At 38.5% G+C, this 26378-nt stretch overlaps 1 long non-coding RNA gene across 1 annotated transcript in view; it reads right to left on the bottom strand.

Annotated features, from left to right (window-relative positions):
• Nucleotides 1–4348: 4348 nt before the first annotated feature.
• LOC134297440 (uncharacterized) overlaps nt 4349–26378 on the bottom strand; it is a 34240-nt gene continuing 12210 nt past the window's right edge. The window contains exon 2 of the long non-coding RNA XR_010004199.1: nt 4349–4493. This is a non-coding gene — a long non-coding RNA (uncharacterized LOC134297440). The remainder of the gene's footprint in view (nt 4494–26378) is intronic.

The raw sequence follows: 26378 nt of genomic DNA on the forward strand, positions 1-26378 counted from the left end.
TATTGCTTTGTTTTGAAAAATGGAAATGTGGGAAAAGGTGTTAAAAGAAACAAATTGTATCAAATGTTTGATAAGATTAATTGAAAATGTGCTCATACCTGCTTGTCAGAGAACAAAGGTTGAGCCAAAGTGGCACAGATTAAGATTTATAAGGTTCTACAAAGATGATGATGATAATAATAATAATAATAAAAAACGTTGGCACCTTCATTGAAAACATGATGGAAAACTGAACTGTTTGTTGGAAATGAAAGCTATGGACTTGTCAACATCAGGAGAGGAATTTTCCAGGGAGACTCATTGTCCCCTCTGCTTTTCATTATTGCCATGATCCCTCTGTCAACAATCTTAGAAAAAACAAATCTCGGCTATCAAACATCTAAGAATTCTCACAAAATTTCACATCTGATGTACATGGATGACCTGAAGCTGTATGGAAAAACGGAAACTGAAATCCAGTCTCTGACTAACACTGTCCGAATTTTTAGCACTGATATCAGCATGGAGTTTGGCTTGGACAAATGTTCGACAGTGGCATTGAAGAAGGGAAAAATCATTGAAAGTGAGGGCATAAATATGCCTAATGGCCAAACAATAAAATGTCACCAGCCAGAGGCCTATAAATATCTGGGCATATTACAGCTGAACAACATCAAGCATGAACATGTGAAGACTATGGTCAGTAAAGAATACACACAAAGGGTCAGAAAAATTCTCAAAAGCAAGCTCAATGGAGGCAACACCATAAAGGCCATAAACACCTGGGCCATACCTGTCATAAGATATACTGCTGGCATCATAAACTGGACACAGGCGGAACAGGACAATTTGGACAGAAAAACAAGAAAACTCATGACCATTCATCATTCATACTCTTACAAGTAAAACAAACAGTCAAAGAAGAAGAACATGCCCTGGCAGAATATGTAAAGCAAAGTGAAGAACCTGTTTTGATTGAAGTCAAAAATCAGAAACTCCTCAAAGCACAGCAGACAAAAAAACAGTACAAGAAAGCCACACTACAAACTAGAGCTGACAGCTGGCACAATAAAACATTGCATGGAAAGTTCCTTGACAAAATTGAAGGAAAAGCTGACAAGGAGAAGACCTGGCTCTGGCTCACAAATGGGACCCTGAAGAAGGAGACAGAAGGCCTGATATCCTTGCAGCCCAGGAGCAAGCCATCAGAACAAATGCAATTAAGGCCAAGATCAAAAAATCAGCTGATGACCCAAAATGCAGACTCTGCAAGGAAACCGACGAAACCATTGATCATATCCTCAGCTGCTGTAAGAAAATTGCACAGACAGACTACAAACAGAGGCACAACTCTGTGGCTCAAATGATCCATTGGAACTTATGCATCAAGTACCACCTCCCAGCAGCAAAGAACTGGTGGGATCACAAACCTGCAAAAGTATTGGAAAATGAGGACACAAAAATACTGTGGGACTTCCGAATCCAGACTGACAAAGTTCTGGAACACAACACACCAGACATCACAGTTGTGGAAAAGAAAAAGGTTTGGATCATTGATGTCGTCATCCCAGGTGACAGTCGCATTGACGAAAAACAACAGGAAAAACTCAGCCGCTATCAGGACCTCAAGATTGAACTTCAAAGACTCTGGCAGAAACCAGTGCAGGTGGTCCCGGTGGTGATGGGCACACTGGGTGCCATGCCAAAAGATCTCAGCCGGCATTTGGAAACAATAGACGTTGACAAAATTACGGGAAGTAATTGGGAAGTAATTGGGAAGTGTTCGACTTGTGATTTTGTGATATGAAATCCAGCATATCTATCTTGTTTGCTGTGTCATAATAAAATAATAATAATAATAATAATAATAATAATAATAATAATAATAATAATAATAATAAGACTGTCTCTCAATACCACAGATAGCTGCTCCAGCCCAATGCATTCTGGGAAATGTAGTTTAGTGCAGGCATGTGGCTTCTTGCTCGGATAAAATTCAGAGGCTCCTTTCTCCCTCATTTTTAAAGCTATCGGGGTGAAACCTGCCAAAACCATAGAACATATTTATCACTCTTTGCCTATCAGGTTTCATAATGTTTCACCCGTCCACTGATTTTTTGGGATTTTTTAAAAAAGGCTACAAGAACAATGCTTCCACCACTCCCTCCCTCCTCCGTCAGCCCTGATTGGCTGAGAGGCATGCCATCATGTTTGACTTCACCTCTCAGTGGGGCTTGGTCACAGCTACATCTGAAGACATCAGAGACATCAGAAACGAAGGCTCCTTTTGATTCAAAGTTTTAATATTGGGAAGGCAGTGAGCAGGTGGGTTGGAACTTGCTTCAAAAGTTCTTTAGATCCGAATTAGATCTGAAATTTACAAAAATACAAACAAATTGCACAAGCCTAATGACTAGCATACCCTCATACAAACCACACCCAAGACACATATTATTGAATTTCTAGGATTTGAGGAGAGGAAGAAATGTCTGAACAAGTAATATACTCTATTTCAGGTATGTGAAACTATTGTGATTAACATCAATTGTAAACAAGACATGTTCTAGATTATACCTAAAATATTCTGTGGCTACCATCATTATTTACAAGTACTCTGGTCACAAATGGAAACTTCAGCCCTTAGGCTGGCAGTGATGATATAGTTTACCAAGCCAATATATCCTGGACATGAAAAAATCTTGTTTTACTGAGAGTTCTCCTGTCTTCATGCATCACTGTCAGGAATCCAATTAAGTGATCCCTGACCTTTGGGATAATATTTGTAATGTGCTGGCTTGAATGGCAACTTTCAGACTGAGAAGCTAAAATCTAGACTAGAATGTTGTCTCCAGAGATGCAGTACAGATGAATCAGATGTGCAGTGGAACAATCAATCAATCATCTTGAAGAAATCCTTTATGGATTTAAAAGATTCATATCTGTTCCATGCACAGGCTCACCATGCACCTTTAAAGACGTAGTAGTATTTTCTGATATAAGTGGTATTATCAGCAGTTGTAGTGGTAAATGTAATAGTAAAAGTAAAACTATGCAAGTAATGCAGTCTATTCATTGCAATTGTATGGGAAATATTCCCTTTCTTTTTCTTGCTTCTGAGATTGGCATGTGTTAATAAAGAGCACATGTATATCATAGAGTTAATGCAGTTTGACACAACATTAAGTGTCATGGCTTAATACTATGCAATCCTGGGAGTTGTAGTTTTAGTGAGGCACAAGTACCCTTTGACAGAGAAGGCTAAAGACTGAGCAAAACTACAACCCTCATGATTCCATAGCTTTGTGCCAGTGGCACCAAAATGCATCAATTCTACAGTGAAGATGTGCCCAAAGTGGGACAGAATTGTATTAGTTCTATAAAACATGAGTTGTTTTCAAAGTGTGAAATCAACGTATATATTTATTTTCTTGAATAAATATTCTAAGTTTAACATTTTCTGTAAAGCAATTGAGAATGTGACTATATAAGCATAAGATAAAAGCACCAAATCAACTTTAGGCAACATAGGTTGGGAACACATAGTTGCAGTATATGTGGCCACAGCTCAGAAAAAGTTAGACTTCCCCAGTGTCAGTTTATGCTCTCCAGCATTTGTAATTTGTATCTTTTAATTAGTCTGGAAAACTTCACATTTTTTCATAGTTACAAAGTGAAGGGCAGGTTTACTGTTTGCCCCACTAGCTCAGTAGACATCTTGAGCAATGACCAATCTTTGCCCCCAAGGATCCCTGCTGGCTCTGGGAAACTGACACTTTTTGTTTAATGTTTTGTTTTGCTTCATGTTTGATAAAATAGATTGCATTTCTTAATTTAATTTTAGTTGTTAAGTTACAATTTGTTTATATATGTTGAATTGTCAACTTTTGCAATTATGTGTTTATTGCATGTTATGTTCAGGCATTGAATGTATGCCTTTTATGATTGGAATCCATCCTTAGTCCCTTTGGGGAGATAGGGCAGAATACAAATAAAGTTTTATTGTTATTTTTCTTCTTATTATTATTATTTCCATAACAGTCTCTCTAGGTATCATGGCTCAGGGGACTGGAATGCATGTTTCTCACTCTTCAAAAACTCTGAGATTTGGAAGAGAGTACTTTCAGGATTGCCTTTCATTTAAGATTGGCCAAAGTGTGCCGCCAAATATTTTAGGAATTTATGGTGCTCTTCCAAGGATAGTCCTTGGAGGTGGTTAAAGAGAGTGACACCTGACCCAGGAACAGTTCTCACTAGGTGGCATATAACCCAATTAGTTATTTCCTTTCTTGAATAAGGTTACTTCCCTTACAGTTTCTTTCCATTTACTGGTTCTTTCAGACATTCTAGTAAATAAATAAACAAATAAATATTCTTGTATCTGTCATTTTTATTCACGGTGGGAATTCAATATGCTCAGTTTGAATCTTCTAATTAGTCTGGAGAGCTTCATATTTTCCATAGTTACAAAGTATGCAAGTCTTCCTTCCTCTTGATTTCAGTAACAATGTAGAATGCTGTAGATTAAAAACAAGTTGTGATGTTAATTATGGCTGAAGGGGGATGTTAAAATTCCTGTAAAAGTTTACAATAGTGGAAGACTTGCTTGGAAACCCACTTTTCTGGCATGACAAACATGACAACATACCCCCAGCAAAGAATAAAGCTTCCTGTTTAAAATAAACAACCACTGAAGAAATCCATGTAGATTGACTGCATCCTTTTTAAAAGCATCTCATAAATAGGAATGTGTTGACAGTGTCACAGTCTTGCTTTACTTGGTATATATTTTGTTCAAGAAGACAGGGGGAGATGAAAATGTTTTGGCACATCTAGTTGTACCTGCTGGTAAATCGAGTTCAGGGTGTTGACGGTAAAAGCAAAGCATCACTATACAAAAAAGGCATCCTAGTGAATTTAAGAGAAGGAATTAGTAGCCCAGAATCATGTATAGAGATACATTACAAAAATGTTGACTTGAGGAAACTATGTTTTGGTTTAATATGGGGATTAAAAGTAGAAGTTAAGTTGATTTATTATTTATTCATAAGCATAAACCTTAATAAGATAATATCTACACCTATTTTTAAAATTCTTGTTAAATTCTGTTAAAGAGAGAAGAAATTAAACCGTTATTTCCTTAACTGTGCAGTGGTGATATGCTTTACTTAATTGTTCCAAAAGGCAGTTTTATTGTTCTTCGTCAAATGTATAGAAAATCTAATCAGGTTTAAAACTTGTCATTTAACTGGTAAATAACACAATTGCAATGATCACTTCTCCATCATTAAATGTGGTTGAAGTCAGAGAAGAATATACATGTATGAGATTATACTGATAACTGTACTAATTGCATGTTTTGGTTTATTGCTTATTGTTCATTTATTTTCAGTCTGCTTGTACCTATATCTACAGAATAGCCATGTACATGTTTAATGTAGATATAATAAGAAATAAGCATTTGTCCCAATAAGTGTATTTTTATGTAGTTTCCTGATAGTACAATGGTATTCTTTACCTATGTAGTATGTGCCACTGCAGGAGAAGGTACAGGTTTGATGACTTCCAGTTACAGAGGTCAGATATGGTTGCATAAGTACTCATAGCTTTATATCAAAACTCTGCATGTGATAGGTGTGCAGCCAGGACCTATTTAAGGCTTGGCTGACTATTCACACGCCCTATTTGGATTTTAGCTTCACAATCATATCACAAACACAAAGGTAGATAGGAAATAAGGTGATGGGACACCAAGTAGCCGGAGCTTTTGAAAAGGAGCTAGATCCTAAGGCACAATCAAGCCAATTTTGGGCAAGTTGGCATGATATTGGTTCAGCTATCATGTCATGTCTTAGCCTTCTCCTCAGGTTAAACATACTCCACTCAATCATCCACAATTCATAGTCATAGAATCATAGAATAGCAGAGTTGGAAGAGACCTCATGGGCCATCCAGTCCAACCCCCTGCCAAGAAGCAGGAAATCACATAGTATAGTCTTTAACCATACTCTTTTTTTCCATATTCTTTAACATTTTGGCACTCATCATGTAACTATACTTCTTTAATTGTGGTTCCAAGAACTGGTCACAGAATAAAGTAGTACAGTAGAATCTCACTTATCCAACATAAACGGGCCGGCTGAATGTTGGATAAGCGAATATTTTGGATAATAAGGAAGCATTAAGGAAAAGCCTATTAAACATCAAATTAGGTTATGATTTTACAAATGAAGCACCAAAACATCATGTTAGACAACAAATTTGCCAGAAAAAGTAGTTCAATACACAATAATGCTATGTAGTAATTACTGTATTTATGAATTTAGCACCAAAATATCATGATATATTGAAAACATTGATTACAAAAATGTGTTGGATAATCCAGAATGTTGGATAAGTGAGTGTTGGATAAGCGAGACTCTACTGTACTATTGTTTTCCCCATTCTCAGGATTATAGTGCTATTGAATCAGCCTATAAAATTGATTATAGTTTAAGAGAATTCATCTCCTTTGTTCCCACTAAACAAATTTGAGAGGGTGGTGGGACAGAGAGTAGGCTCTCTCCAGATAATGTCCTTTAAAATCTTAGTTCAATTGAAAGTATTTTAAACCTCCATTCTGGTTTCTCCTATTTTCCCCACTAACTAACCAATCTTTTCCAGCAGGCCTGTCCAGTCAACTTTCAATTATGAATTTTGATTTATATTCTATTATTACTTTATGTCAATTCTGTAGTTGTGTTTGGTGTTTTATATTGTTGTCTTTTTACCTATGTAATTTATTGTATATATTTTATGTTCATATGGTTTTGACTTTATTGTACCCTGCCTTAAGCCATCAAGAGAGGTGGGTAATAAATAAAAATTATTATTATTATTATTATTATTATTATTATTATTATTATTATTATTATTGTTTGAATTTATGTTTCCAATATATCACTTTTCAGAAACTCCTACTCATAATGAACTCATTTCCTTTTTGGCACGCTGGAGACCATAGGATCACACTCAGTATTCACCTAAATTTATTGAGCAATGTTATTAGGAAAATATTGGTATTTTCAGGTGTTATGCCCATTTTATGCATTGCGTAATTACCTTAGGATGTGAGGTCCTATGTCAAGTCCTATATTTTGTTAGGCAGAATGTTTGCTCTGTTCAATATATCAATTTGGAACTATGTCTTCTAAGGATTTACAACATTTGGGTTTTCAGGGCATTACATTTGAGACACATTCGTTCCAGATTGGGGTGGCTTCTACAGTTTCTACCATGGGCCTGGATCTATCCATCGTTTTCTGTGTTAAGGTGACACATAACGTCAGCTGAATGCACCTCATGTTGTTTTCCCCTTTTACTTATTTCCAGGTTTAACACACAAAGAGGTTTTGGGTCAAATAAAGTGTCCCCCATTTAACCTATTTTTTCTGTGTCTGGTTTCATTATTTCATCAAAGATGTTGTAGGAATAACATTTTTCTATCATTACCCATGTTGGAGAAGGAAGACCTCTTGAATTTAGCCTAATCATAGAATCATAGAATCATAGAATAGTAGAGTTGGAAGAGACCACATGGGCCATCTAGTCCAACCCCCTGCTAAGAAGCAGGAAATCGCATTCAAAGCACCCCCGACAGATGGCCATCCAGCCTCTGCTTAAAAGCCTCCAAGGAAGGAGCCTCCACCACGGCCCCGGGGAGAGAGTTCCACTGTCGAACAGCTCTCACAGTGAGGAAGTTCTTCCTGATGTTCAAGTGGAATCTCCTTTCCTGTAGTTTGAAGCCATTGTTCCGTGTCCTAGTCTGCAGGGCAGCAGAAAACAAGCTTGCTCCCTCTTCCCTATGACTTCCCTTCACGTATTTGTATATGGCTATCATGTCTCCTCTCAGCCTTCTCTTCTGCAGGCTAAACATGCCCAGCTCTTTAAGCCGCTCCTCATAGGGCTTGTTCTCCAGACCCTTAATCATTTTAGTCGCCCTCCTCTGGACGCTTTCCAGCTTGTCAACATCTCCCTTCAACTGCGGTGCCCAAAATTGGACACAGTATTCCAGGTGTGGTCTGACCAAGGCAGAATAGAGGGGGAGCATAACTTCCCTGGATCTAGACGCTATTCCCCTATTGATGCAGGCCAGAATCCCATTGGCTTTTTTAGCAGCCGCATCACATTGTTGGCTCATGTTTAACTTGTTGTCCACGAGGACTCCAAGGTCTTTTTCGCACACACTGCTGTCAAGCCAGGCGTCCCCCATTCTGTATCTTTGATTTCCATTTTTTCTGCCGAAGTGAAGTATCTTGCATTTGTCCCTGTTGAACTTCATTTTGTTAGTTTTGGCCCATCTCTCTAGTCTGTCAAGATCGTTTTGAATTCTGCTCCTGTCTTCTGGAGTGTTAGCTATCCCTCCCAGTTTTGTGTCGTCTGCAAACTTGATGATCGTGCCTTCTAACCCTTCGTCTAAGTCGTTAATAAAGATGTTGAACAGAACCGGGCCCAGGACGGAGCCCTGCGGCACTCCACTTGTCACTTCTTACCATGATGAAGACGACGCATTGGTGAGCACCCTTTGGGTTCGTTCGCTTAGCCAATTACAGATCCACCTAACCGTAGTTTTGTCTAGCCCACATTTTACTAGTTTGTTTGCCAGAAGGTCGTGGGGGACTTTGTCGAAGGCCTTACTGAAATCCAGGTACTGAAATCCACAGCATTCCCTGTATCGACCCAACTCGTAACTCTATCGAAAAAAGAGATCAGATTAGTCTGGCATGACTTGTTTTTGGTAAATCCGTGTTGACTATTAGCAATGACCGTATTTGTTTCTAAGTGTTCGCAGACCACTTCCTTAATGATCTTTTCCAGATATTGTATTGATGTGAGGCTGACCGGACGGTAATTGTTTGGGTCGTTCTTTTTTCCCTTCTTGAAGATAGGGACCACATCTGCCCTCCTCCAATCTGCTGGGACTTCTCCCGTTCTCCAAGAACTCTCGAAGATAATTGCCAGTGGTTCTGAAATAACTTCCGCTAGTTCCTTCAGTACTCTTGGGTGTAGCTGATCTGGCCCTGGGGACTTGAATTCGTTTAGAGAGCCCAAGTGTTCCTGGACAACTTGTTTCCCTATTTGGGGTTGGATTTCCCCCAATCCTTTGTCCATTCCGTGTTGCTGAGGTTGAAGATGGCTTTCTTTTTCTGAGAAGACCGAGACAAAGAAGGCATTAAGTAGTTCTGCCTTTTCCCTGTCCCCTGTCGCCATCACCCCATCTTCTCCTTGCAATGGCCCTATCGCCTCCTTTTTCTTCCTTTTTCTACCAACGTAAGCAAAAAAGCCTTTTTTGTTGTTTTTTTATGTCCCTGGCAAGCCTGAGCTCATTTTGCGCTTTAGCCTTGCGAACCTTTTCCCTACAGGTGTTGGCTATACGTTTGAATTCTTCTTTGGTGATTTCTCCCCTTTTCCACTTCTTGTGCATGTCACTTTTGAGCTTTACCTCAGTTAGAAGTTCTTTGGACATCCATTCTGGCTTCTTTGCACTTGTCTTATTTTTCTTCTTTGTTGGCACTGTTTGCATTTGCGCCTTGAGTATTTCACTTTTGAAAAACTCCCATCCATCCTTAACTCCCTTGTTTTTTAATATCGGCGTCCATGGAATGCCGCTCAGTAATTCCTTCATTTTTTGGAAGTCAGCTCTCTTAAAGTCGAGAATGCGTGTTTGACTTGTCTTAGTTTCAGCATTCCTTTGTATTGCAAACTGCAGGAGCACATGGTCACTTGCCCCTAAGGATCCAACCACTTCAACTGTATTGATCAGGTCTTCCACATTTGTTAAGATTAGATCAAGAGTTGCTGATCCCCTTGTTGCCTCTTCTACCTTCTGGACCATAAAATTATCTGCAAGGCAAGTGAGGAATTTGTTGGACTTTGTACTCTTGGCTGAGTTTTTTTTTCCAGCAGATATCGGGATAATTGAAATCGCCCATGACTACTATATCTCTTCTTTGTGCCTGTTTGGTCAGCTGTTGACAGAAGGCTTCATCAAGTCCTTCATCCTGACTCGGAGGTCTGTAGTAGACACCCACAACAAGATCTTTTTGAGTCCCGGTTCCCTTGATTCTTATCCAGATGCTTTCAAGCTGGTTTCCCGGATTACAGTCTTGCATTTCTTCTGCAACGTAACTGTTTTTGACATATAAAGCTACTCCCCCTCCTCTCCCCTTTGTTCTATTTCTGTGAAAGAGGTTATAGCCCTCAATGGTTAAATTCCAGTGATGGGTGTCATCCCACCAGGTTTCAGTGATGCCTATGACATCGTATGTGTGGTGCTGTGCTAGGAGTTGGAGTTCGTCTTGCTTATTTCCCATGCTCTGAGCATTAGTGTAAAGACATGTAAGCCCCTGTGACCTCCCCTCGAACTGTTTATTTGGGATTATTGTGCTCTCTGTACTTGGTCCTTGCTGTGTTTGTGCAGCCCTCCGTTTAGCCTTTTGGCGGTTCCCTGTGGTCGTGGGTAATATAGTGTTCGCCAGGCTGTTGTTCCCCTCCCCCAGTGGATCTAGTTTAAAGTGTGCCTGATGAGGTTTGTGAGTCTGTGTGCAAAAAGATGTTTTCCTACTTGTGTGAGATGCACCCCATCGCTTGCCAGTAGTCCATGCTCTTGGAAGAGTAGACCATGGTCAAGGAAGCCAAAATGCTCCTCTTGACACCATTTTCTGAGCCAGTTATTGACCTGTACTATTTTTCCGGCCCTTGTAGAATTGAGGGAGTGGTTGTATCATCTGTTTGGCAGCTGATGTACTCTGTAAAACCAGCAAAAAATTAATTGTGGTATCCTAAAAAAGTTTTCCAGATTTTTCACTTGGAGACATGTGAATTTTGGAGCCACTTCCTAGCAGGTTTGTTGCTCCAGCTTACTCCATGGAATTTACTTAGTGACATGATAGACTAAGAATATACCCTTCACTGTACCTGTCTTCATGCACAGCTTGCTAGTATTTTAGCCTGCTGAGTTGTCACACAAACTTCTACTATGAAGATTTTGAAATGGTACATTTTATTTCCATTACAGAGAGCCCTAACCATACATATTAGTTCTAGCAATACTGTTATTTATTAGTAGTGCATTGTCTGACTTTAAAGTTAGGTACAAATAGCTACAGGAAGTAGACAGATAACATCAGCTGACCATGGAGCTTTTAAAGGTATCTGTGGTTTGAATGCTTAGCTTACAATAACTTGATTTTCAGCAACTCCAAAACTGTAAGTCTTCTGGCCATTAATTGCTAAGCCAATACTCTGAAGATGCCTCCCACAGATGCAGGCAAAACTTCAAGAGAAAAATGTTGCTAGAATGTGGCCATACAGCCCAGAAACCACACAAAACCCCAGTGATTCCAACTATTAAAGCCTTCGACAAAATTTTTGCCCATTTTCAAATATTCTACTCAAATTTTATTTTTTTAAAAATCAACCCATTCTTAATATTTATTATCTCCAGCAAAGTTTATGATATAAAATGCAGATCAGATTCATAGATTGTATATTTAATCCATATATGTGCATATATGTGAGGGTGTGAATTCTGCATGTAAAACACATATATACATTCTGTAAGCTTGAATACAATGTATATGTATTTCAAAGCACTTTTCTTGATTCAACATGTGAAAATCCTCAAAAGGTACTAGTTATACCAAGCAGACAGATGATTTGCTAGCTTCCTGCAATTACTAGCATCCTTCACAAAGCTCTCCATTCTGCATGCTGAGCAGTGGAGCTTCCTCTAGCTATGGACATGAACAACTCAGCTCTAGCAAATGAAAGAGAGAAGTATTCATGCTTTAGAAGTGACTACCTGGGGCTGTTTCCTAGCTTGTCACTACCTGCAGCCTGAGGCCATTGATCATTTTAACTGTGATGAAAAGTTATTACTGAACACTTTAAACTTTTGCTCACTTTTATTTTGCCACTAGAAAATATGTAACTATTCACTTGCATTCTTCTCTTTTGTCCAACAAATCTGAAGCAAATTGCATTAGCCAATATAGTCAGAGAAAAATTGTAATTTCTATGTAGCTTCTGATGTGAGAAAATTGGCCTTCTACAGAGACATTGCCCAGAGGACACCCGGATGTGTTAGATGGAAGGCTTCTCTCATGTTCTCACAAGCTAAAGCTGATAGACGAGAGCTCACCCCATCTAGCGGATTCGAACCAAGAACCTTCAAGTCAGCAATCCAACCATAAGGTCAACAGTTCAGTTCAGCCAAAAGTGAGGTTTAACCCATTGTGCTACCATGGCTCCTATCAAAGCAAATGAAATGAAATAAATAAAATGTATACTGTGATTTGGCAAGGTTGCTTTTTTAGCTTGCTGTTGTTTATATGCTGCAGAATTTTCATAATTCTGATCCAAATATACCTATTCAACTGTGTAGCATTCCACAACTGAAAACCACATAGATCACAGCTAACGCTGCTGAAATATACCTTGCTTGTATGCCTAGTAGGCATGTCCGAACGATGAAAAAAATGTTTCAATTCTCATTTCTAAATTAGGGGGTGCTGGCGCTTCGATATAGAAAGTATTTCCGAATTATTCACCCAAAAATTTTGGATATTTCCGAAAATTCGTAATGATTCTAAATGTTTCTAAAATGGCGGATGCGCATGCTCAATAGCCAAAAAAAGGAACCCGGGCGGGGGACTTTTACAGGGCTCTCCCGCCCTCATTTCTTGAACTATCCTCATCAAATTTGCAATGCCCTTGCAAGTTGTGCAAAGATACTTTGAAAACTAGAAATTCCCTTGCTATATTTGTAAGCAAGAAGGACATTGGAAATCAATGGTGTCTCTGGCTATGTGATCCCACAAGTCTCAACCCAATGCCTTCAATTAGAAATGGACCAGTGACCACCACGCCAAGCAATTCCCTGGCAAGGTGTGCAAAGATACTTTGAAAACTAGAATTCCCTTGCTAAGAGAAGGAACCAGTAACAAAACCCTAACCCTTTCTCCAAACCCCTCTGTGGGAACAGCAAGACCGGGCCCCTTCACCCTCTCTCTCCCTCAAGAGGCTTGCTTGCTCTCCGTTTGCAGACCACCACCTTCTCCGCACAAAGCCCAGCCCAGAATGGCTTGCCCGGGCTACACAATGAGCTTTTATGGCAATCTTCCACGTGGATGCAGAGGACCCTAGCCCCCACCTTTGCATCCATCATGGAAGCTTCTGATTGGCTGGGGAGCGGCAGCCATGTTAGGCTGCACTAAGCTCCCATTCAAGGTAGGTTGCAGAAACAATTTTTTTAAAATATATTTTTAAAAATATATTTTTTTAAAAATTTGGGGAAAAAAATTAACGAAACATTAGGAGACAATTAGAGAATGGGCCAACGATGATTCAAAATACATTGCCGGTTGTGCTGTGAGACAACGAATCGGAATGCGTATCAAAAAGCGAGAACAATCTGATATCAATCCGATATAAGATTCAAAATGATTTTTTGGACATACCTAATGCCTAGGACATAATGTCTCTAGGTCACCTTCAATGTATAGGTATGAAAAAAGAGGGGTTTGCTTGTTTTGGGGCCTAAATGTCAAGTAGGATTCAGAGCATGGCCATTCATACACACACTTTCACAAAGACACATTTTAATCAACTTTAAATCTTCCTCAGTTTTCCTCCATTTTCATATAAAATGTTATAAGCAGAGGAGTTCCAATTAGAATGTTAGATAGAAAAACTGTATAATAATTAAGGTTGAGCTGTCCTTTAGATTCATCTCCATAATATTTAAATGCATTCATTAACTCTAGACATAATTGGGAAGCATGTCATTAATGCAACTGTTCTGAATGTTTATCAAATTACCTCCAATCATCTCTGTATCTTGATGATCCCTGGCAATCCGGTGTATGGACATCAATAAAATACTAATTATGAATTACTAATTGTAATCACTCCGCAAGGCCTAAAAAAAGCAGCATGGTTGAAATTAAATTAAGTTAACTTTATTGACTTAATTATTGAAGGATGAGCTGTTTCAAGCTGCAAAACTCTGTACTGGCATATTAAATTACTTTCCACACTTTATAATTAATGTCGATTCTTTTAAAGGCTAAAACTACAAAGAAATACATGATAAAGATACCTACTAAGAAAATAGCCCTGCAAGTACATTCCAGCTGTTGAGACAGTGAACAAATCATATGCTTTTTATGAAAAATATATTGAAAAACATGAAATCCCCCCCCCCTGAAATTCCCACCATTATTTACTAAATGTACAACTATGCACTGGCCATAAAATTCATATCAGACCCAGATTCAGCAATTCAGATTAACAGCTACCCAACTTTACTTATGGAATCCATTATCTTCTTGACCCTCTCATATTCCCAGTGGGAATTAACAAACTACAGTATTTCCTTTCTATTTGTCAGAACTGAATGACATTTTAAGGCATAGCAACCCATTATCGTAACAAAGATCACGCAAACAGATGCAATCTTCTGTATTACACAACTGTACATTTCCATTTTGTCTTGATTTTACTTGGGCTTCAAGCAGAATTTGGAAAGGTTAGCTGAAACAACTACCATGTTAATATTATGGTTAAATGTTATTTACATAGAATGTATTAACATTAAATGCTACTTGCTGTGGATAGATAATATGTTGTTAAACAAATTTCAACAAATTCTGACAAATTCCACCAAATGTCCCAAATGGTCAAATATTTCCCAAATGTCATTTTAAATGCCACCTTTGAGATAACAGATACATGTCACTCATAATACATTAATGTTAGAAAACAAAATTTTCTAATATTATTTTCCCCTTTGAAGTTATTATATATAACATCATTTCCATGCTGGCTTGCAAGACAGTTTTTAGACAAATGGATCTAATTTACATGTTTTAATTGTTATAATGTATTTTAATGATGTATTTTTATAGTTTTAATTGATTATATGTACTGTTTTTGTTTTATTATTATGTTCTTGGCATTAAATGTTGCCAACTGTTGTAAGCCGCCCTGAGTCCCCCCGGGTGAGAAGGGCGGGGTATAAATGCTGGAAATAAATAAATACTGGTCTGAATTTTCATACTGTTTTCCACAGTATATTGCCTTTGAACATATACATATATTCCAAATAGCCATCATGACTAATGCCATACATTTTGAGTTAGGAGTTTAATACCAAGCTCCTGTCTTAATTTTTTTTTATGACATTCCCCATTCAACTATAAAACATCCATGGATGCTCCCATCCAGCACATCAGCTGCTTTCTTATTCATTCTACACTGAACTCAAGAGTTTTAAAATTGCTAGGATTTTTTTCTATGAACTTCCTGAAGTTCTTAAAAACTTATTATCTTTCAGCCATTTATTTGACCTTGCATGAGATAATATTGATAAATTAAGTATAGAGTAGGACATGAAATTATTTTCTATTCAACACTAATTGCATTGAATATTTAACAGTACAGGTAGTTTTCCGCTTGGTTCTGTACCCACATTTGTTCTACTTCTTCCACTTTGATTTCTTCTATTTCAGACATCTCCATTTAATCTTATCTGATGCATATTTTTTTAAAAAATAAATAAAAATAAAACTGTATTAATGTTCATTTTTATATTTAGAATGCATAGACTTGACAATTTAATAATTCATTGTAGTGCCCTTTGTATTTAAGGTATCTTCACTGACAGGAATTGTGAAGAAACCAGGGTCAATATTTTACTGTAATTTGAAGCAATCTAATCCAACTCAGTTCTAACAAGCTTACCCTGTTGCTGGGCATCAGTGATATGATACCCATGCTGCCTACTTACCCCTGTTGCACTATAAGAAACAGAAACCTTTACTGAGTTTATGGCTAGTGTGCAATATAACAATTTTGACCAAAACTATGAGTTTCTTATACCCTTTCCTGTGTATGTTTATTCTGAATGGCAACTTTTACTGTGTTCAATGAGCTTTCTTCCAGATACATTAGATATGCAAATATAACATCAAATAACTTATTCAGGAATTGCTCCCTTAGCTATATATAGGGGGGAGCTATATCACATATCTGTGTTCCTCTATTAGTAGAAGTCTCCCCTTAGAGGTATTTGCTCTCTTAGGCTTATTTCTTAGGTACTGCCAGATTTTTTAAAAAATAGCACAAGGGACAGTGAAAATTAATGCCATGCAGGATTAACTATTAGGAAGCAGCTAACAAGTTTGTGTTGTTACAAAATATCAAACAACAAGATTAATTTATTTCTTTATAAAAGTAACATATTGTCCACATTCATAAATTACATAATGAACACATTTCTGTCTTAATGAAGGACCCATAATCCAAAATACAGGATTATAAAAATATTTTTGCATATGGAAAGAAAAGCTTTCTGTTCTTCAAATGAGGGGCATCTTTTATAAGGAACACATGAGAACCTTACCTGAGGTAAATCAGGTTCTGGATGGGTCTTCCCCAAGCCATCTTTCCAACATGAACCTAACAGTATTCTAAATACAGTAAAAAGTTTATCTATCAGGACTTGGAACAATTATTTTTGAGCCTCTTAGTATCTCCTAGCTGACTAGAACTGTGGGAGTTCTAATTGGCATTAGCACCATCATCATCCTTTGCCAGGCTTTGGGCTCTTTCTTTGTGTAGGGAATCACACAAAACCATCTTTCCATTACTTTTCTGCATATAGAGGATATGCAGACAAAGGAATTAAGTGAAAACCATGCACCTCTTGTGGAAAAAAGAACAGGTGAAGTGTAGAGAAAATTAAAGCTGACTACACACCAATAGGAGGAGAAACAGATATTTAAGGCTCCTGCTAAGAATGAAGTTCATGTTTTTCCTCTCCCACAAATGGAGAAAGGTGAAGTGGAATAAAAAGCTAATAGCTATTTGAGGAACCAGTTGAATGTATGGCCAGCATTGTTACGCCCTTGTAGAATACAAGGGTATGCAAACTCAACTGAACTGTGGTCACAAGCAGTGCTTTGTGATACCATAACATGGTCACACTCCTGTTCCTTTTCTGTACAGTAAGGAAAGACTTTGCACAAGGCTCTAGGACCCAAAGGATTCCCTCTAGCAGGATTAATTCAGGCCATGAAAAGTAAAGGTAAAGTTTTCCCCTTGACATTAGGTCTAGTCGAGTCCGACTCTGGGGGGAGGGGGGTGTTCATCTCCATTTCTAAGCCGAAGACCTGGCATTGTCCATAGACACCTCCAGGGTCATATGGTCAGCATGACTGCATAGGTGAAATTTTTTGCTAGAGAGTTACAATCTAGGGAAAGACACCTGCAAAGTCATTTTGATCCAACTTTGCTAAAGTACCATATTTCCCTCAGTGCCATTACATTTTATCCAGTTCTTTTCACAACAGCATACACATTTCTATGCACTAAGTTTGTTTTTGATCAATCATATTGTGTGCCAACAGGGTAATTACGTTGTAGCTGTCATTCTGTTAGTGGCAGGATGCATAGAAATACAAAATCTTTTCTTGGTTTCTCAATGTGGTCTACTCAAATTATACAGGCATTAAACTTAAAATGCATCTATTATAAAGCAACTTGTCTGGTTTTCCTTTCAGTGCTACGTAATTTCTTTTGTACCTAATAAAACAGAGAATGAAAGTCCTTCACTGGTGGGTCCCTAACTATTGGCATTACTGCTCTGCTGATTTTAGCCTGTAAAGTCAATCTCAGCATTGCTAAGGATTGTTTCTTTAAGGATCCAGTTCCCGTCACCAAAGCCCTAAATTACTGACAAAGGTCTTATGGAAAGCTCCCTTTTTTCATTATTGTAATCTGAAAGCAGTAGAATTTAGAAAGATGTTTACCTTTTTGAGATGAACCAGTGGTCTGCACAACTACGATTGATTGGAAATGTCTAGGAAAATGTCTCCAAAATTGATTGATTAGAATTGCAGTAAAATAGGTTGTTTTAGTCTAGCCAACATGTACAAATCATTTGTGACACTACCAGGAAGAATGTTTTATGTAAAAGGTGGTAGGAAATTGTCTGTGCTACTTTCTAATCAGCAACCACTTCAGCATTTTGCAAATAAAATGTGCCCCCCATTGATTAAACTTCCATTTTTATTTGTATAGTTAACTTAGTACACAGCAAGAGCAACAATGGTAAATATTGTCTGAAATTATTCATATATGACAATTTCCCTTAAATTGTCATTATCAGACGTGATTACTATCCCTGTGTTACTACAAGTCTGAAGGAGGAGAGCTTTAGTTAAGTACAAGCCTAATAAAGGCAAAATAATGGCATTTGTAATAAAATTTTATTTTTCCAGTTCATTTCACATATTTATGGCTGAAAAGGCCTTTAACCTTTTTGAACATGCAAGCTGCCTCAAATATTTTTAAAAGAAGTTTGATTATTCTTTTCCCTTTATAATGACACACGAGGATATTTATGAAGATTGTTGGCCTAGTTACTTCAGCAAAAGTTATTACTAATTCACCAAAGAAGCAAATTCTTTATATCATCTTCAGATAATGTTAATAAAAAAGCATGTATATATATATATATTTACACAGTGAAGGTAACACATTGATCCTTTAGCCAGGATGCTTGAGAAATTTGATATTTTCTGAATCTAAAATAAACTGGAATGCAAGTCTTTACCTCTTTTGTTCCTTCATTTGGAAATGAAAAAAAATGTTCCCATTGAATTAGATGAGACTTCGGTGCATCTATGGTGTAAAATCAATGCAGCTTGACATCACTAACTGCCATGACTCAATGTTTTGGCATCATATGAGCTGTATTTTGGTGAGGCATCAGCTCTCTTTGACATAGAAGGCTAAAGACCTTGTACAACCACATCTCTCATAATTCCATAGCATTGAACCATGGTCATCAAAGTGGAGTTAAACTGCATTAATTTTATAATGTAGATATTGCTGTTGTGCACTTTTTTGGATTTTTTAAAAGAAAAAAAAACACAACCACATTTGCCACACTTCTTTGAATCTTGTGACAGAATACTCCATTCAAAAGTGTATTTCAAAATATTGTAAAGGACATAGTTCAAGAAGAAATCTATGAATCTATTATATTAAATTTATTTATATAGTTTTCACATCTGTCTAGATCAAAAAAGCACAATGATGGGAGTCAAATCTTTGCCAGTATATTTTTGGCATCATGGGGGAGGAAGGAAGGGCAAATGCCACTTTATTCCTAGTTACAACTGTCAGGGATTCTATGCAATCATAAAACTCTTATTCTTGCAGAAGTTACTCTGTTATTTAAAGAACCAGGTATCCAAAAAAAAACCAGTTGTAGTGGTCTTCTACTCAAACAACAAAACACGCATAGACTTTTGTTCTTTCCCAAATAAGTAGGAAGGCTTTTCTTTCTCCCTTGTTGCAGCACTATACAATGTATATACAAGTTTTACAGCCTCTTCTTCCTCACTATTCACAGTAGCAATTCTCCATCATACTCTTCACCATCTGTCCCTCAACTCTCATCAGACTTACTTAGTGTAATTACAGCCTATATACTACCCGCATTGCATTAACCACCACACCCTAGTTCCAATGGCTTAATTCATTCACAGATGGTTAGACCAGAGGTATTAATTCTGCTATCACTTAGAAAATGTCAAGTAATTTCCAAATCATGACAGTAAACCCTAGTCATAGCCCCATCTCACTGCTTCTTTTCACTTGCAACGCTTCAACTAAATATGTGGTAGTTTTAGTTCAATTCCCTTTATAAAAGGCTTGGATAAAGGAGAAATGAGTAATCTCATTTCAATCTTCCTATGATACTAAACAACAATGAGCCACTATTATTTTAGGAGGTAATAATATGAATCATGTTGAACCTGTCAGGATGAAGAACTGAATCAAACCAAAAGAAACAAACATAAACAGAGATAAATCTATATTTACACAGGAGAGGGGGGTTCGATTCATTTTACAGCATACATAGTATCCAGCTTTACAACAATATATGTCAAAATGTTCTAGTCTAAAGTCAGTTGTCTCAAGTTGGATAGACTAGAGTTGTGCACAGATTACATTTCCTTTGGTACCTTTGGGCCTCCTGGTACGAAAACCCATCTGCAATGAAAGGAAAGTGGGAACAAATCTTGGCTCCTCCTTCCCTATTTGGCATCACAGTTGAATCTTTTTGATTTTCCTTTATTTTACTGATTTTTTTTATTTAGTGGGACTGACTGGGAATTGAGTACCTGAGGAACAGTAGATGGGGTGTGTGCGCGCGCATTTAGGGGCTTTCACCCTTTTAGTTTCTTTCCCCCCTTCCCTTCCTCTTGTTCAAAAATTACTTCTAAAAGATAATAATAATTATTAATAATAGTAATCCCAGCAACAAAAAGAGAACCCTACTGTAATGGATTGACCTACCTTGCAGTGTTGGTGTGTAAAGGTAGGTCAAGGCCTTGCTTGGAAAAGCTAAGCCAGGCGGGGGGGGGGGGGGGGGGGGAGTGATCAGGCAGCTTCACAGCTGGAAGTGCAGTCTGATTGGTTGATGAAATTGGAGGGAGTTGCTTAGCAACAGGAGGTAGACAGAGCCAGAAAGACAGCAAGAGCTATTGAGCTAGAAAGTTAGTCAGATAGGTTTTGGTGTTTGAAGAGATAGAGTTTGGTGTTTGTAGAGTCGGGTGGTGGAATTTAGAGGAAAGAAAGAAGGAAGGAAGAGGAGTTTGGGAACTGTTAAAGAGAAACCTTTTTGAAGGGAAAGTTTAATTAGCCTTCAGGGAGAAGTGCTAAGAATTGTAGTGAATCTCTAAAGATTAGAGTACTTGTGTTTAGAACCTCTAGAAGAGAGGACCCAAAGGTTCAAAAAGCCTTTTTTTATTCCTTGTGAGGGAAACTATTTTTAAAGCAACTCAGGTTAAAGAAACCATTCTCTGTTTTAGTATTTATTTATTTATTTACAGTATTTATATTCCGCCCTTCTCACTTCGAAGGGGACTCAGGGCGAATCACAATGTACACATACATGGCAAACATTAAATGCCATTAGACATACAGACATAGAGAGACAAAGACACAGAGGCTATTAACTTTCTCCAGCTTCCAGGCTTCTTGAGGGTATGCTTGATTCCAGCCACAAAGGGAGCTGCTGCTTCATCATCCGCTGTGACATCGAGTCCTTTGATGGATTGCTTCCTCATTCCTTTCTGCATGCTGCTGGATGATTTTTTATGGTGTTGTAAATTAGTTAAATTAGCCTCCATGTATAAGTGGTACCTAAATTTTCCTACTTGATAGATGCAATTATCCTTTGGGTTGCTTAGGTCAACAATGAGTTGGTCTAAGTAACCAGCCTGTTATGTTATTGAAACCAATAAACAATATTTCTGTTCCAGTACAAATAAACATCATATTTTCTGTTTTACTTCACCTCAAGTGTTCATGTGTTTTCCTGCTCATCATAATAAAGAGGTGGCCTGTCTGCTTATTTAACCATAGCTCTATAAAACAGAGTTTCCCGCCATCTTTGGGTCTCTGTATGCTTTCTGAGGTGAGCGGTGGCAGATATATGTTATAAATGGTGGCAGCTAAAGTACATGGTACATAATTGGCGGCAGTGAAAGAAATGCATAATAAATAATACATTTTGGTGGCAGCTTGGCCGCATCCTCTGCACCTACCTCTCCTTTAGAGTAGAAACAGCTTTAAGGAAGCAAAACCCCAATCAGAAAGGAGATTGCAGCCTTGCAGGCAAGAGAGAGGAGATTTTTAAAGGTAGTCCAGGGAGGATAGCTCGGAGCTCCAGGTCATCACTCTTCCTTCTCTGGGCCTCCTTTAAAGGCCTAAGTTGGAAAGCTGCATGGTGTACTGCTGGTGCTGGCTCTAGGAGTGAGTGGTGTGCTTTAAGAAGCATTCAACCTGTCTCCTCCTCTACACACAGAAGGAAAAGGATCCACAGAGTGGTAACATGTTTTTTTTAAATCCATGTCTTAATGAAGGATATGGAAGGGGAGCCTGTAGGAAGTCCTGTCCCCACCCCCTGTCCATAATGGGCAGGATAGGGTGCTTTCTTAACCCCATTGTTAACATCCAGGTTCCCTTGAAGAGAAGAAAGGAAAGGCTCCTAGGGGAAAGGGGAGCCTTGTAAGTTCCCCATTGCTGCCAATGAGCTGAAAAGAACAATTTTTTCAAATGCAGAACAAAAACACCCATTTCGCAGTGCACCCATTTTCAGGAGGTGCTGGAAACTGATATGGGAGGCTTCCTGTAACTGGCAAGCATAAACAGATAGCGATTCACCTGAAATACACAAGCCTACATCTTACATCCATGGAAGGTGTTATGTCAAAGCATTTTATATATCCCATGGATTTAATAGGTATATTTCAATGGGGATTAACAACTGGATTAATCAAAAGGATTTAACTAAACTACAAGCACAAGTCAGTATTGGAAATTGCTCATCTAGAGAAATTTTAGCTTCCACTGCAATGAAACCCCAAGACATGATCTCACTCTACATTGCATAAAGACCATACTTCAGTACTGCAATCATTACTAGTTGTATTCTGTGCCCATTTACTTCAATCTTTTTTAAAGAAAAGGTAGGGGAAAATATTTATTTTTATTCTGTTTTCATCAGAGTTCACTTGGAATACCAGTTTACTTGGAACTGAGTCCTAGCCATCTCAGTATAAAAAACTAGCAACATAATGGACTATGTTTAGAGGAAGACAACAAAAATGGATCGGGGACCAAACTCTATTAAGGACTTTCCTCTAGTACAGTAGGAGCTGGCATAGGAAGATCAACAATTGTGAAATGTTTTAAACCTCCTTCTATGAGCTATAGTTTCTTCTTCAATACAGCTGAGCTTTCATTCCAAATACTTGATAAAGAGTTTTCTGTTTGGACTGTCATGTTCAAAAATGTACAGGTAAAGCATCCAATCATGTAAGCATTTCTGTAGCTCACATTCATACTGTTATAATATTGTATGAATATCTACTGACATTAGGCAAAGAAAAAGATATATGAGATTAATATTAAAAACCACTTTATTTTAGACAGATTTCATCACTACATGTTATCTCTGGCATGAAAGGCATTTCAGAGGAAATTGTATTTGCTGAGGGTCAAATATATCATCCTAATGCAAGATACTTCACTTCGGCAGAAAAAATGGAAATCAAAGATACAGAATGGGGGACGCCTGGCTTGACAGCAGTGTGTGCGAAAAAGACCTTGGAGTCCTTGTGGACAACAAGTTAAACATGAGCCAACAATGTGATGCGGCTGCTAAAAAAGCCAATGGGATTCTGGCCTGCATCAATAGGGGAATAGCGTCTAGATCCAGGGAAGTTATGCTCCCCCTCTATTCTGCCTTGGTCAGACCACACCTGGAATACTGTGTCCAATTTTGGGCACCACAGTTGAAGGGAGAAGTTGACAAGCTGGAAAGCGTCCAGAGGAGGGCGACTAAAATGATTAAGGGTCTGGAGAACAAGCCCTATGAGGAGCGGCTTAAAGAGCTGGGCATGTTTAGCCTGCAGAAGAGAAGGCTGAGAGGAGACATGATAGCCATGTACAAATACGTGAAGGGAAGTCATAGGGAGGAGGGAGCAAGCTTGTTTTCTGCTGTCCTGCAGACTAGGATACGGAACAATGGCTTCAAACTACAGGAAAGGAGATTCCACCTGAACATCAGGAAGAACTTCCTCACTGTGAGAGCTGTTCGACAGTGGAACTCTCTCCCCGGGGCTGTGGTGGAGGCTCCTTCTTTGGAGGCTTTTAAGCAGAGGCTGGATGGCCATCTGTCGGGGGTGCTTTGAATGCGATTTCCTGCTTCTTAGCAGGGGGTTGGACTGGATGGCCCATGTGGTCTCTTCCAACTCTACTATTCTATGATTCTATGATTCTATGATTCTAATACAATGGAAATCTGAATCCTCATTAAGTACAAAAAGGAATGGATAATATCATATGTAGCTAAGACATTTCTCATGAGAAAGTATTGATTTTAATAGCTTCGGGGCACTGCCATACACAAGGGTATTTTAAAACTATTATGAATTAATTACCATAATTGTAAACACAGGCTCCTTTGTTTGTTTTCATAGAGTTAGAGCTCAGATTTGTACTCACTGACAAATGTCTCCCTGAATTTTGCAATTCTAGTCACAGCTGTAAATGTTGAACCCCAAAGTCAAATTTCATAGTACCCTAGCCAAATTATTTTTGAATCTAAAGCAGAAACTTCTTAGGCACATCTACACTGATCACTTAATGTAGTTTTAAAAGCAGCTTGACAGGATGGTGATTAGATGATACACACTGCAAGCATGCACAGCAATGTATATTAAGGGCTCTAATTCAGGATAAGCAAAGTTGGGAGATACTTTGATACTTTCCCACAATGTGCATCCCGCAAAGCATAAACCACATTGCATGGCAAAAATGATTAAGAGATTAGCAGTTTGGTGTTCTAAATAGGCACATTGTAGGGTGTGTAAAAAAAAATAATCAAGGGACACAAGGGGCCTGATTTAATTTGATTCAATCTGATTCATAAATAGCAATGGTATTAAGAATAGTTTGATTAAATAAATAGTCTTCTTAGGAGTTAGAATAGGTCAGTAAGAAATGTTTGCCACAAACACTACCAAATGGCAGCAATAAACAGCCCATTACATTCCTCAGAGATGCAAAAGTCACACCAGAAGGCAATATAGTCTTTGGAGACAGTGGCCTTAGATGCAGGAGTCAGTCTGATTTTGATAGATGGACATTTGCTGTTTGTTGTTTTGATAAACCTCTGACCAAATGGTGCCATGTGCAAAGATGAAATAAGATGAAAGAAGGAGGGGGTGTGAGAACAAGGATGTTTATGTAGTGAGTTGTACCTGCAAGAATATTATAAATACCCTATGTGAAATCTCAGTCGGTGTGCCATTCCTTTTCAAAATGGTCACTCGCAGCTCTTTACCTTAGGTGATCCCTCGTAGTTTGAGGATGATGGTCCTCCATTTCTTGGAAGACGCCTGTGCGTGATTTTTTTTAATGTGTTGAGGTCGGTGCACGGCCGGTCAACACACAGTCTTCACAGATTGAGGTCCCAGCAGTGGTGTGATTAACACAACGAGAGTGGCTTCTCAGTCTGTTGCAGCCTTCTTCCGCCTTCATAGCCGTTGTAACATGTACCATGTTATCCTCCGCCTGCTCTGCCATTGAGGTCTTTGGGTCTTCGGATTGTTCTTGGTCTGGATCCTCCCCTGTGGCCACTCCTGGGAGTGTGTGACTCCCGTGGTTGTGCCCGTAGGTTCATTGGAACACGCAAGCCCCCTCACCACATCAAGGTGACAATCCATCGAGAGGGCAGCTCTATTTGCAAATAAATCTGTGTATTTCCATCTCTGCTGCCTCCTAAAGGGCTTTATTAGACCATCTAGCTCACCTACGGCGGCGCCTGTGTTTTTTGTGGCAAAAAAGACAGGTGATTTAAGGCTTGTATGCGACTATCGGGTCCTGAACAGGACCCGATAGCTATCCCATCCGTGATAGGTATCCTTTGCCATTGATTCCTGAATTGCTGTCACAGGTTCAAGGGGCTTCTGTGTTTACCAATTTGGATTTAAGGGGGGCTTATAATTTAGTACGTATTAGGGCTGGGGATGAGTGGAAGACGGCGTTTAACACCTGTTTCGGAGCCTTCGAATTTTTAGTAATGCCCTTCGGTTTGTGCAATGCCCCTGCAGTATTCCAACGCTTCATTAACAATGTGTTCCGCGATCTCCTCGATCAATTTGTAGTGATTTATTTAGACGACATTTTGATCTTTTCAAAAAACGCTCAGGAACATGGCAACCATGTGTGTCAGGTGTTAACTAGGTTGCGAGAGAATGGGCTGTTTGCCAAAGCTTCAAAGTGCGTCTTCCATGCATCTGAAGTAGAGTTTTTGGGGCATGTAATATCTGGTAAAGAGTTAAAGATGGATCCACAAAAGGTGGATGCGGTAAATACTTGGCAAGAGCTTACATCCAAGAAAGACGTACAAAGATTCTTAGGATTCGCCAACTATTATAGGGAATTTATCCCTCACTTTGCGCATCTAATAGTACCCTTAACGTGGCTTTTGCAGAAAAAGCATCCTTTCGAGTGGACGGATGAAACTAGGGAAGCGTTTTATCAGCTGAAACGTAATTTTCAAAATGGGAATATCTTGGTTCACCCAGATGTGAACAGACCATTTATTGTAGAAGCTGATGTGTCCAATTACACTTTGGGAGCTGTCTTATCTCAAAAGGACCCGTCTGGAAAATTAAGGCCTTGTGGGTTCTATTCCAGGCAACTTACATCTTTTGAACAGAATTATACAATTTAGAAAAAAGAATTGTTAGCCATTAAAGTGGCATTTGAGG

Source organism: Anolis carolinensis, chromosome 3 (assembly GCF_035594765.1).
Source record: "Anolis carolinensis isolate JA03-04 chromosome 3, rAnoCar3.1.pri, whole genome shotgun sequence".
NCBI lineage: Eukaryota > Metazoa > Chordata > Lepidosauria > Squamata > Dactyloidae > Anolis > Anolis carolinensis.